The sequence below is a fragment of the Triticum aestivum genome, chromosome 6A (assembly GCF_018294505.1).
Source record: "Triticum aestivum cultivar Chinese Spring chromosome 6A, IWGSC CS RefSeq v2.1, whole genome shotgun sequence".
In the NCBI taxonomy this organism is placed as follows: Eukaryota; Viridiplantae; Streptophyta; class Magnoliopsida; order Poales; family Poaceae; genus Triticum; species Triticum aestivum.
In genome coordinates, this window is record NC_057809.1 from 95,738,518 (window position 1) to 95,753,281 (window position 14,764).

Consider the following 14,764-nt stretch of genomic DNA (forward strand, 5'->3'; position numbering starts at 1 on the left):
GATGCTGCTAAGAGCGTAGCAACAGCGCGCTTTCCTGTCACGCGCTACTGCTAAACGGGCCAACCCTGTGCACAATTTCAAAATTAGCAGCACCGAGGTGACAAAAAAGCGCGCTGCTACTATGGCATTAGCAGCAGCGCGCTCCCTGGCGCCGCGCTACTGGTAAACTTATGTCGTTGTCTACTGTCGGTGGATTTTTGTAGCAGCGCGGTTTAAGAGTCACATGCTACTGCTAAGTTTGCACCAATAGCGAACTTTCCGTAGCCGCGCTGCTACTACTTAGCAGCAGCGCCTGTTTTTATGCCACGCTGCTGCTAAGATTATGTGTATAAGGTTTTCCCTAGTAGTGGGAAATAAATAAAAATAAAAATAAAACTGAAAAAAAAACGTAAAAGGAAAACAACCCCCCCCCCCCCCCGACTGGACCTTGGCCCAATTGGCCGTGTGGCCGAGCGGCTTGTCGGCCCACCCCTGCGCGCCCGTGGCCTACTAGGCCTCCCACCCGAAACCCTAATCACCCTCCACACTCCCCCGATCCCCTTCCCCCCGCCCGATCTGGATCGCCCCAGATTGTAGCACCCTAACGCCACCCAACCCCTTCGTCGTCAACGACCCCGCGCCCGTCGCCGGCGCCGACCCCATCACCGGACCGCCAAGCACCGCCCCGCTCTCCTCCTCGCAGCTCCTCCCTCCTGCCTCGATCTGGAGCGCTCGACGCCCGCTCGCCAACATCGTCGCCGCCGCCTCATTCGTCATCGTCTCCGGCAATCCCGAGCCCCCTCGAGCCCGCTGCCACCCCCTACGGCTCGAGGTGAGCCCCGTTCGCCTTCCCCTCCTCTCCTTGTTCCGGCGCTCGCTGCCTCTGACGTGTCGCCGCCCGCACGGGCCTCCACTGTTCGACGTGCCACCGCGTGCGCACGTGCTCGCCTAGCCGCGGCCCGCTCTACCCGCGCCCAGTGCGCGCGCTCCTCGCGCCCGACCCGCGTGCCAGCCCTGCCGCTTGCGCGCGCCCTCGCCGGCGCCCTTCGCCTCCACCGCGCCTTTTGCTACTAGCGTTGTCGTCCTGCCCATGCTGCTCGCCGTCCGCTCATAGCCTTTGTTGTCGTTGCTTGCCGCCGCCGCTGCCCTACCGCTTCCCTGCGCGTACGTGAAACCGCCATGCTCGATGCCGTGCTCCTCTCCTCTGCAGCTTGCCGCTGCTTGCTCTGTTGCTGCTTTGCTGCCCGCGATGGCCTCCGCCTATCACCACTGGCCGCTGCCCCAGTCCATCTCCGGCCGCCGCTGCGGCCCTCGCGGCTCCGGTCGGCCAGCCGGGCCTATGCCCGTAGACGCGCACGCCCGCGCGCCCGCTAACCCACCCCCGGTTGGCCCCAGGGTCACTGCCATGTGGGGCCCAGTCCCCTGGAAAAACGAAATCAATAAATAAAATAAATAGAAAATTAATTAATAATAATAATTAGTTAATTAACTTAATTAATTATGTTTAATTAAGCTAATGAAACTTAGTTAACCTAATTAACTAATAAAACTAATAAATCATGTTTAGTTAGTCTAAGTCAATGACGAAAGGGACCCACACGTCTGTTGACCCAGTCAACAGATGGTTGACTGATGACATCATGCTGACATCACGATGACATCATAATGGCATTTTTCTAAATTAAATTAATTCTGTTAATTCTAAAAATGCTTTAAAACTTTAGAAAATCATATAAAATAAAGCGTAACTTGGATGGAAAAACTTTGTACATGAAAGTTGCTCAGAATGACGAGACGAATCCGGAAACGCAGCCTATTTGTCCGCCACACATCCCTAGCATAGCAAAAAAGCAACTTTCCTCCTCCGGTTCATCTGTCCAAAAACGCGAAACACTGGGAATATTTTCTCGGATGTTTTCCCCCTTCGCTGGTATCACCTACTACCGCGTTTGGGCACACATAGCACCGCACATTGTCTTGTCATGCATCGTTATGAATCTATTTGCATTATATTCATTGTTTCTTCCCTCTCTTCTCTCCGATAGACTACGAGACTGACGCCGCTACTGGTGCCCTGATCGACTACATTGTTGACGATCCCTCCTTGCCAGAGCAACCAGGCAAGCCCCCCCTTTGATCACCAGATATTGCCTATTCTTCTCTCTACTACTTGCATTAGAGTAGTGTAGCATGTTACTTATTTCCGTTATCCTATCCTGATGCATAGCATGTCCTTGCTACTACTATTGTTACCTTTACCTGCAATCCTAAATGCTTAGTATAGGATGCTAGTGTTCCATCAGTGGCCCTACACTCTTGTCCGTCTGCCATGCTATACTACTGGGCCGTAATCACTTCGGGAGGTGATCACGGGCATATGATATATACTTATACTGTTACATTACTTATGATACTATTCGGAGATGGGGGCTTAAGGGGCAGCTGGCTCCATCCCGGTAGAGGTGGGCCTGGGTTCCCGACGGCCCCCGACTGCTACTTTGTGGCGGAGCGACAGGGCAGGTTGAGACCACCTAGGAGCGAGGTGGGGCCTGGCCCTGGTCGGCGTTCGCGGATACTTAACACATTTAACGAGATCTTGGTATTTGATCTGAGTCTGGCCACTGGCCTATATGCACTAACCATCTACGCGGGGACAGTTATGGGCACTCGACGTCGTGGTATCAGCCGAAGCCTTCGTGACGTCAGCGACTGAGCGGCGCGCGCCGGGTTGGACCGCGTAACGCAACTTCCTTTGTAATGGAGGTTGCTAGGTCTGCTCACCAGCCGCGTACACAACATGCAGGTGTGCAATGGGCGATGGGCCCTGACTCCTGCGCCATAGGATTTAGACCGGCATGCTGACCTCTCTGTTGTGCCTAGGTAGGGTTGCGACGTGTTGATCTTCCGAGGCCGGGCATGACTCAGGAAAGTGTGTCCGGCCAAATGGGATCGAGCGTGTTGGGTTATGTGGTGCACCCCTGCAGGGAAGTTAATCTATTCGAATAGCCGTGATCTTCGGTAACAGGACGACTTGGAGTTGTACCTTGACCTTATGACAACTAGAACCGGATACTTAATAAAACACACCCTTCCAAGTGCCAGATACAACCGGTGATCGCTCTCTAACAGGGCGATGAGGAGAGGATCGCCGGGTAGGATTATGCTATGCGATGCTACTTGGAGGACTTCAGTCTACTCTCTTCTACATGCTGCAAGATGGGGGCTGCCAGAAGCGTAGTCTTCGACAGGACTAGCTATCCCCCTCTTATTCCAGCATTCCGCAGTTCAGTCCACATAAGATACCCCTTTTCCATTTGATACCAATGCATACATATGTAGTGTAGCTCCTTGCTTGCGAGTACTTTGGATGAGTACTCACGGTTGCTTTGCTCCCCCTTTTCCCCCTTTCTATACTCGATTTTTGTGACCAGACGTTGGAGCCCAGGAGCCAGACGCCTCCGTCAACGATGACTACTACTACTCGGGAGGTGCCTACTACTACGTGCAGCCCGCTGACGACGACCAGGAGTAATTTAGGTGGATCCCAGGCAGGAGGCCTGTGCCTCTTTCGATCTGTATCCCAGTTTGTGCTAGCCTTCTTAAGGCAAACTTGTTTAACTTTTGTCTGTACTCAGATATTGTTGCTTCCGCTGACTCGTCTATGATCGAGCTCTTGTATTCGAGCCCTTGAGGCCCCTGGCTTGTAATATGATGCTTGTATGACTTTTTTTATTTGTAGAGTTGTGTTGTGATATCTTCCCGTGAGTCCCTGATCTTGATCATACACGTTTGCGTGTATGATTAGTGTACGATTTAATCGGGGGTGTCACAATCAACCACCGATAGGACAATGAAAATATACTCAGACATCATAGGATGGCAACACATCATTGGATAATAATATGAAGCATAAAGCACCATGTTCAAGTAGAGGGTACAGCGGGTTGCGGGAGAGTGGACCGCTGTAGATAGAGGGGGGAAGGTGATGGAGATGTTGGTGAAGATGGCGGAGGTGTTGGTGTAGATCGCGGTGATGATGATGGCCCCCGGTGGCACTCCGGTGCCACCGGAAGCGAGGGGGAGAGAGCCCACCTCCTTCTTCTTCTTCCTTGACCTCCTCCCTAGATGGGAGAAGGGTTTCCCCTATGGTACATGGCCTCCATGGCACGGGAGGGGCGAGAGCCCCTCCGAGATTGGATCGGTCTCACTGTCTCTCTCTGTTTCTGTGTTCTCACATTCTTCCCTTTCACCGTTTCTTATATTCCCGGAGATCCGTAACTCCGATTGGGCTGAAATTTTAACACGACCTCTATCTGGAAATTAGCTTTCTTGCGGAGAAAGAAGGGCCTCAACCGCCTTACGGGTGGCCCACAAGGGTCAGGGGCGCACCTAGGGGGGCAGGCGCGCCCCCTGCCTCGTGGCCACCTCGGGCACCGTCTCGCATGGATTTTTCTTCCCAAAAATCATATATATTCCAAAAAAAATATCTGTCAATTTTTATCCCGTTTGGACTCCGTTTGATATGGATATTCTACGAAACAAAAAACATGCAACAAACAGGAACTGGCACTGGGCACTGGATCAATATGTTAGTCCCAAAAATAGTATAAAAAGTTGCCAAAAGTATATGAAATTTCAATAATATTGGCATGGAACAATCAAAATATATAGATATGACAGAGACGTATGAGCATCCCCAAGCTTAATTCTTGCTCGTCCTCGAGTAGGTAAATGATATAAAAAATATAATTTTTGATGTGGAATGCTACCTAGCATAATCTTGATCATGTAATATAATCATGGCATGAATATTAAGATACGAGTGATTCAAAGCAATAGTCTATCATTTGACATAAAAACAATAATACCTCAAGCCCACTAATAAAGCAATCATGTCTTTTCAAAATAACAAGGCCAAAGAAAGTTATCCCTACAAAATCATATAGTCTGGCTATGCTCCATCTTCACCACACAAAATACTCACATCATGCCCAACCCCGATGACAAGCCAAGCAATTGTTTCATAATTTTGATGTTCTCAAACCTTTTCAACTTTCACGCAATACATGAGCGTGAGCCATGGACATAGCACTATAGGTGGAATAGAATGGTGGTTGTGGAGCAGACAAAAAGGAGAAGATAGTCTCACATCAACTAGGCGTATCAACGGGCTATGGAGATGCCCATCAATAGATACCAATGTGAGTGAGTAGGGATTGTCATGCAATGGATGCACTAGAGCTATAAGTATATGAAAGCTCTAACTAAAACTAAGTGGGTGTACATCCAACTTGCTTGCTCATGAAGACCTAGGGCATTTGAGGAAGCCCATCATTGGAATATACAAGTCAAGTTCTATAATGAAAATTCCCACTAGTGTATGAAAGTGATAACTCAAGAAACTCTCCATATGAAGAACATGGTGCTACTCTGAAGCACAAGTGTGGTAAAAGGATAGTAACATTGCCCCTTCTCTCTTTTTCTCTCTTTTTTTCTTTTTTTTCTTTTTTTTGTAGGCTTCTTTGGCCTCTATCTTTTTTTGTGGGGCTTCCTTGGCCACTTTTATTTTGATAACCTCACATGGGACAATGGTCTAATAATGATGATCATCAAACTTTTATTTACTTACAACTCAAGATTACAACTCGATATCTAGAACAAGGATATGACTCTATATGAATGCCTCCGGCGGTGTACCGGGATGTGCAATGATCTAGCATAGCAATGACATCAAAAAAACGGACAAGACATGAAAACATCATGCTAGCTATCTTACGATCATGCAAAGCAATATGACAATGAATGCTCAAGTCATGTATATGATGATGATGAAAGTTGCATGACAATATATCTCGGAATGGCTATGGAAATGCCATGATAGGTAGGTATGGTGGCTGTTTTGAGCAAGATATATGGTGGGTTTATGGTACCGGCGAAAGTTGTGCGGTACTAGAGAGGCTAGAACTGATGGAAGGGTGAGAGTGCGTATAATCCATGGACTCAACATTAGTCATAAAGAACTCACATACTTATTGCAAGAATCTATTAGTCATCGAAACAAAGTACTAGGCACATGCTCCTAGGGGGTAGATTGGTAGGAAAAGACCATCGCTCGTCCCCAACCACCACTCATAAGGAAGACAATCAATAAATACCTCATGCTCCAACTTCCTTACATAACGGTTCACCATACGTGCATGCTACGGGAATCACAAACCTCAACACAAGTATTTATACTAATCCACAACTACCCACTAGCATGACTCTAATATCACCATCTTTATATCGCAAAACTATTGCAAGGAATCAAACATATCATATTCAGAGATCTACATGTTTTATGTAGGATTTTATGACTAACCATGTGAATGACCAGTTCCTGCCATCTCTCTAAATAGATATAAGTGAAGCAAGAGAGTTTAGTTCTTTCTAAAAAATATATGCCCATGCTCTAACAAATCTAAGTGAAGCAAAAGAGCATTCTACAAATGGTGGTTTTATATGTACAGAGAAACAGGCAATCCAAACTTCAAATGATATAAGCGAAGCACATGAAGCATTCTATAAAGCCATACTCAAAAGATATAAGTGAAGTGCAATGAGAATTCTATAAATCAACCAAGGACTATCTCATACCAGCATGGTGCATAAAAGAAAGATGGAAACTAAGTGCAAAAGACGCTCCAAGTTTCCACATATCGCATGAACGAAACGAATCCAAAAACATATCGATACTTGTTGAAGAAAGAGGGGATGGCTTCCGGGAATCCCCAAGCTTAGACGCTTGAGTCTCCTTGAATATTTACTTGGGGTGCCTCGGGCATCCCCAAGCTTGAGCTCTTTCCTCTCTTCCTTCTTCTCACATCGAGACCTTCTCGATCATCGAACACTTCATCCACACAAAACTTCAACAGAAAACTCGGTAAGATCCGTTAGTATAATAAAGAAAATCACTACTCTAATTACTGTTGAAAACCAATTCATTTTTTTGCATTGTGTCTACTGTAATATAACTTTTTTATGGCTTAATCCACAAATATAAATTGATAGTTTCATCAAAACAAGCAAACTATGCATCAAAAACAGAATCTGTCTAAAACAGAACAGTCTGTAATAATCTGAACATTCACCATACTTCTGAACTTGAAAAATTCTACAAAAATTAGGAAAAATAAAACAATTTCATAGAAAGACAGTGCCAAAAGAATCAGAACCATTTGACGTTCCACCTAAAAATGTAAAATCGCGCACTACAGCCAAAGTTTCTGTCCTGCACCATACAAACCATCAAGCAAATGTAAACATCCTAAAGGCAAACCTTGGCACATTATTTTTATTTCTAAACTTTATAAAATCACACAGCAGAAATAAATGACTCTCTAAAACATCCGGGTTGTCTCCCTGGCAGTGCTTTCTTTAAAGCCGTTAAGCTAGGCATATAGGGGTCAAGTAATGGATCCACCCGGATCCCAAGGTATATCAAAGCCAATTTTAATTAACAATGATTTGTAATTTAGTGGTGAGCACAAGGTAACATATATCATGTAATGATGAAGTCTAACTCTCTTCCTATGCATCGGCATGTCATAAAAGAACAATTCATGCACACAAAGTAAAGGCCAATGCATAGCATGAGCAGTTTCTTGCAATTTTATCATATTGGAAACATAGAGAGGTGGAGATATAGTTCCTCTCTCATAATAATTGCAAGTAGGAGCAGCAAGCACATGCATATTGTATTCATCAAAATCATCATGTGCAACGGTAAAAGGCAACCCATCAATATATTCCTTAATAAGAGCAAACTTCTCCGATATAGTGTAGTTTGGAGAATTCAAAAAGATAATAGGACTATCATGTGTGGGTGCAATAGCAACAATTTCATGTTTAACATAAGGAACTATAGCAAGTTCATCTTCATAAGCATAATTCATATTGGCATCTTGGCCACAAGCACAGCAAGCATCATCAAAAAGGGATATTTCAAAAGAATCAATGGGATCATAACAATCATCATAGCAATCATCCTCCGGTAAGCATGATGGGAAATTAAACAATGTATGAGTTGAAGAGTTAATCTCATTAGAAGGTGGGCGTGGGTAGCTAATCCGCTCGTACTCCTTTTGTTCTTCGCTCTCCTCCTCATTTTTTTCATCCAATGAGCTCACATTTTCATGAATTTCTTCTTCCATAGACTCCTGCAAAATATTAGTCTCTTCTTGGACAGCGGAGTAGTACTCAATATATGGTTCAACATAGGCATTAGAAGCATAATTATCATAGCAATATTTAAGTATGGCAAAAAATTTAGATTTGTAAAGAGTAGCATCATACTTTTCAATCAAAGAAGAAATTTCGTAAGCACCCTTAAAAGCGACAAATTCTTCAATTTGTTGAACATCATAGTAACTATAAACACCCTTAGCATAAGAGGATATGATTCCATTATCACTAAACAAACATTGGTAGGGAAGGTGTTTCTTAGGGTCCTCAAAACAACAAGTATAATCATATATTTCACATAAATTCCAAGCATAGCATTGCAAACGATGAATTTGATCCAATAAAGTTTTCCCTTTTTTAGATATTCGGTGTCGTACAAAACAAGCATGCTCATCTAAAGATTTGCCCTCAACTAAGCTAGTGGGGGTTTCAGCACGAGCACATAGGGATCGAAGATGATCCAAGTAATAACCTTCAGCAGTGTGATAGATTTTGAGTGGTTCTTCAACCATTGGTTTAGTAGGTACAACTAATTTTTTGGTATTTTGCGTTTCCTACCCATAACTAAAGATAGAAAACAACTAAGAACAGCAAATAAAAATTACTTAGTGATAAAGCAAACAAGCACACACGAGTATATTCACCCCACGCTATTGCTCCCCGGCAACGGCGCCAGAAAAAGGTCTTGATAACCCACAAGTATAGGGGATCGCAACAGTTTTCGATAAGTAAGAGTGTCGAACCCAACGAGGAGCTAAAGGTACAACAAATATTCCCTCAAGTTCTATCGACCACTGATACAACTCTACGCACGCTTGACGTTCGCTTTACCTAGAACAAGTATGAAACTAGAAGTACTTTGTAGGTGTTGTTGGATAGGTTTGCAAGATAATAAAGAGTATGTAAATAAAAAGTAGGGGTTGTTTAGATTAAGAAACAATAAAGTAAATATAGAGAGTGTGGAAAAGTGGTGGTAGGAGTTGTGAAATTGCCCCTAAGAAATTGACTACTTTACTAGATCGATAGCAAGTATTATGTGGGAGAGGCCACTGCTAGCATGTCATCCCTGACTTGGAATTCTATGCACTTATGATTGGAACTATTAGCAAGCATTCGCAACTACTAACGTTCATTAAGGTACAACCCAACCATAGCATTAAGATATACTGGTCCCCCTTCAATCCCGTATGCATCAATTTCTATGCTAGGTTGAAGCTTCTGTCACTCTTGCCCTCCAATTAAGGATGGCAATGGGTCGGGTTTGGATCGGGTTGAACAATCTCAAATCCATATCCATGTCCATGAAGACAGTCTTTGCCCGCCCATGAAAAAATCCATGGGTGAAAAATTGTGTCCATGTCCAAATCTGATGGATATCCATACCCATTGGATATCCATTGGGTCCTCTCGAGACATATAAATAAGACATAACACAATATTAACATAAACTCTTCCATTCTTCACCTCGTGGTAGGCTAGGCTTCACTTATGGTAAATCAACATCCACTAACAACCTAATATCATTTAGTATTTTTCTAACAGATGAGAATGACGAGTCATTTAAGAAGGAGGTAAAAATAAGGGAAGGGTGTTGGAGTATGTTACACAGGGGATTGAATGTCAACTAAAAAAAGTTACGATGGGTATTGTGTAATTTCTTATGCATGTTTTAGGTAAAAAAAGTGTAAAGTTGTTGTGGGACATACGACCGTGGGGCAGGGATAGCAGATTTTCCCCCATTAAGTCATACTATCGGGTCGGGTTTGGGTATATCCATGGGTACAAGATTATATCCATGCCCTATCCATGAACAATCGGGTCGGGTTTGGGCGCTGCCCATGGACACAAAAGCATATCCAAACCCTATCTATTCGGGTCGGATATCCATGGATATCCATTTCCATGGATAAAATTGCCATCCTTACCTCCAATACATAGTCCTATCAACATACAACTAACCCTAGGGTGTGATCCACGCGCGCAATCATATGATGGGCACCAAAGGACAGCAACATAACCAAAAGCAAATTAAATCAATCATAGCAATTCATCAATCACCGATAGGACAATGAAAATCTACTCAGACATCATAGGATGACAACACATCATTGGATAATAATATGAAGCATAAAGCACCATGTTCAAGTAGAGGATACAGCGGGTTGTGGGAGAGTGAACTGCTGTAGATAGAGGAGGGAAGGTGATGGAGATGTTGGTGAAGATGGCGGAGGTGTTGGTGTAGATCGCGGTGATGATGATGGCCCCCGGTGGCACTCCGGTGCCACCAGAAGCGAGGGGGAGAGAGCCCCCCTCCTTCTTCTTCTCCCTTGACCTCCTCCCTAGATGGGAGAAGGGTTTCCCCTCAGGTCCATGTCCTCCATGGCACGGGAGGGGCGAGAGCCCCTCCGACATTGGATCTGTCTCTCTCTATTTCTGCGTTCTCAGATTCTTCCCTTTCACCGTTTCTTATATTCCTAGAGATCCGTAACTCCGATTGGGCTGAAATTTTAACACGATCTCTATCCGGAAATTAGCTTTCTTGCGGCGAAAGAAGGGCATCAACCGCCTTACGGGTGGCCCACGAGGGTCAGGGGCGCGCCCAGGGGGGCAGGCGCGCCCCCTGCCTCGTGGCCACCTCGGGCACCGTCTCGCGTGGATTTTTCTTCCCAAAAATCATATATATTCCAAAAACATATGCGTCAGTTTTTATCCCGTTTGGACTCCGTTTGATATGGATATTCCGTGAAACAAAAAACATGCAACAAACAGGGACTGGCACTAGGCACTGGATCAATATGTTAGTCCCAAAAGTAGTATAAAAAGTTGCCAAAAGTATATGAAAGTTCAATAATATTGGCATGGAACAATCAAAAATTATAGATACGACGGAGACGTATCAAAGACCCATCCATTAGCTTAGCATAATGATCGTTAAGTTTTATTTCTATTGCTTTCTTCATGACTTATACATATTCCTTTGACTATGACATTATGCAACCCCCGTATACCGGAGGAACACCTTGTGTGCTATCAAATGTCACAATGTAACTGAGTGATTATGAAGATGCTCTATAGGTGTCTCCAAAGGTATTTGTTGGGTTGGCATAGATCGAGATTAGGATTTGTCACTCCGAGTATCGGAGAGGTATCTCTGGGCCCTCTCGGTAATACACATCACGATAAGCCTTGCAATCAATGTGACTAATGAGTTAGTTACAGGATGATGCATTACCCAACGAGTAAAGAGACCTGCCCGTAACGAGATTGAACTAGGTACGAAGATACCGACGATGGAATCTCGGGCAAGTAACAAACCGATGACAAAGGGAATAACGTATGTTGCCATTACGGTTTGACCAATAAAGATCTTCATAGAATATGTAGGAACCAATATGAGTATCCAGGTTCTGTTGTTGGTTATTAATCGTAGATGTGTCTCGGTCATGTCTACATAATTCTTGAACCCATAGGGTCCGCAAGCTTAACGTTCGATGACGATTTGTATTATGAGTTATGTGTTTTGGTGACCAAAGATTGTTCGGAGTCCAGGATGAGATCACGGACATGACGAGGAGTCTTGAAATGGTCGAGAGGTAAAGATTGATATATTGGATCATGGTATTCAGACACCGGAATGGTTCCGTAGCATTTCGGGTATTTTTCGGAGAATCGGGAGGTTACCGGAACCCCCCGGGAAAGTAATGGGCCAACATGGGCCATAGGGGAGAGAGAGGGGAGCCCACAAGGGGTGGCGCCCCCCCCCCATGGACTGTCCGAATTGAACAAGGGGAAGGGGTGCGGCCCCCCTTTCCTTCTCCCTCTCCCTCTCCTTCCCCTTGCCCCCTCCGAAAGAAAGGAAAGGGGAGCCGACTAGGACTAGGAGTCCTAGTCAGTTTCCCCCCACTTGGGTGCGCCCATAGGGACAGCCTCCTCCCCTCCTCCTTTATATACGGGGGCAGGGGCACCCCAAAGCACATCAGTTGTTCTCTTAGCCATGTGTGGTGCCCCCCTCAAAAGTTTACTCCTTCGGTCATATTGTCGTAGTGCTTAGGCGGAGCCCTGCGCAGATCACATTACCATCACCGTCACCACGCCGTTGTGCTGACGAAACTCTCCCTCAACACTTTGCTGGATCAAGAGTTCGAGGGACGTCATCGAGCTTAACGTGTGCAGAACTCCTAGGTGTCGTACGTTCGGTGCTTGATCGGTTGGATTGCGAAGACGTTCGACTACATCAACCGTGTTAAGTTAACGCTTCCTCTTTCGGTCTATGAGGGTACATGGACACACTCTCCCCCTCTCATTGCTATGCATCTCCTAGATAGATCTTGCGTGATCATAGGAAATTTTTTGAAATTGCATGCTACGTTCCCCAACAGTGGTATCAAAGCCAGGTTTATGCGTAGATGATATGCATGAGTAGAACACAAAGAGTTGTGGGCGATCATAGTCATACTGCTTACCACCAATGTCTTATTTTGATTCGGCGATATTTTTGGATGAAGCAGCCCGGACCAACCTTACATGACCACGTTCATGAGACTGCTTCCACCGACAGACATGCAACATGTTTTGCATAAAGGTGGCTGGCGGGTGTCTATTTCTCCAACTTTAGTTGTATCGAATTTGACTACGGCTGGTCCTTGTTGAAGGTTAAAACAGCACACTTGACGAAAAATCATTGTGGTTTTGATGCATAGGTAAGAACGGTTCTTACTAGAAGCCCGTAGCAACCACGTAAAACTTGCAACAACAAAGTAGAGGATGTCTAACTTGCTTTTGCAAGGCATGTTGTGATGTGATATGGTCAAGACATGATGTGATTTATGTTATTGTATGAGATTATCATGTTTTGTAAAAGTTATCGGCAACTGGCAGGAGCCTTATGGTTGTCGCTTTATTGTATGAAATGCAAACGCCATGTAATTGGTTTACTTTATCACTATGCATTAGTGATAGTCGTAGAAGCAATAGTTGGCGAGACAACAACGACGCTACGAAGGAGATCAAGGTGTCAAGCCGGTGACGACGGAGATAACACTACTAGGAAAAGGGCTAAAGATGAGATTGACACTAATGGCGCACTGTACATGTGATGCGCCATTACTAAATACTAATGGCGCACCATGTGTTGGTACGCCATTAGTGTGCAAATACTAATGGCGCACCACATCCACGGTGCGCCATTAGTAAAAAAAAATTAAATTTTTTTTGAAAACTACTAATGGCGCATCGTGGGTGTGGTGCGCCATTACTAGTTGAACTACTAATGGCGCACCACATCCACGATGCGCCATTAGTAAAAAAAATTAAAAAAATTTCAAAATTACTAATGGCGCACCGTGGGAGTGGTGCGCCATTACTAGTTGAACTACTAATGGCGCACCATGCCACGGTGCGCCATTAGTAACTTGGCCACCACTTCCACCGAATGCACCCCCCCCCCCGTGGACCGCCTTTAAGATAAAAAAGTTACGGGGATTTTAAGATCTCGGGAGGCAAACAAATTCAAAAAAAATCAAACTTACTAATGGCGCACCTGCCCATGGTGCGCCATTAGTATCTTCCCGCCTTCAAAATTCAAAATCAATCAAAAAAATAAAAAAAAGTTAGTAATGACGCACCTGCCCATGGTGCGCCATTAGTATCTTCCCGCCTTCAAAATTCAAAATAAATCAAAAAAAGTTAGTAATGGCGCACCTGCCCGCGGTGCGCCATTACTATGCCGTATATATGGCTGGGCATGGTCCTTCCTCCTTACCTCTTCATTCTTTCTTCTCCACTCCACCTCTCCTCCACTCCATCTCCTCCTCTCCTCCACTCCATCTTCCCCTCTCTCCTCCACCATACTACCCTCCTCCTCTCCGGTGACCTCCTCCTCCTCCTCTCCGGCAACCTCCTCCTCCTCCTCTCCAGCGACCATCTCCTCCTCTCCGGCGACCTCCTCCTCCTCTCCGGCGACCTCCTCCTCCCTCCTCTCCGGTGAGCTCCTCCTCCCTCCTCTCCTCCCATCCCCTCATGGTTTCTCCTTCCTCCTCTCCTCTCCGATGCTCCGGTGAACTCCTCTCCGGCGACCTCCTCCTCCTCTCCGGCGATGTAGGCGAGCGCCTCTCCGGTGACCTCCTCCTCCTCCTCTCCGGCGAACTCCTCTCCGGCAAAAGAACACGGCAAAATAACGTAAAAGATTCAAAAACATGAACAAAATTTGAAATAATATCGTGCCAAAAAACAAGCAAAAAAACGAGCAAAAAATGGGCAAAAAAATCACGATCCGGATCCAAATTCAAAATTCAAAAAAATAGCAATGGCGCACGGTGGGGGTTAGATGGTGCGCCACTACTATTTTCCCGCCTTCAAAATTCAAAAATACTAATGGCGCACCAGTGGCCTATACTAATGGCGCACCAGTGGCCTATACTAATGGCGCATCGTGGGCCATACTAATGGCGCACCAGCGGTGCGCCATTAGAATACCAGATTCTAATGGCGCACCACAGGTGCGCCATTAGAAAAAAATTCTAGTAGCGTGATGCTAATGGCGCGCCGGTAGTGCGCCATTAGT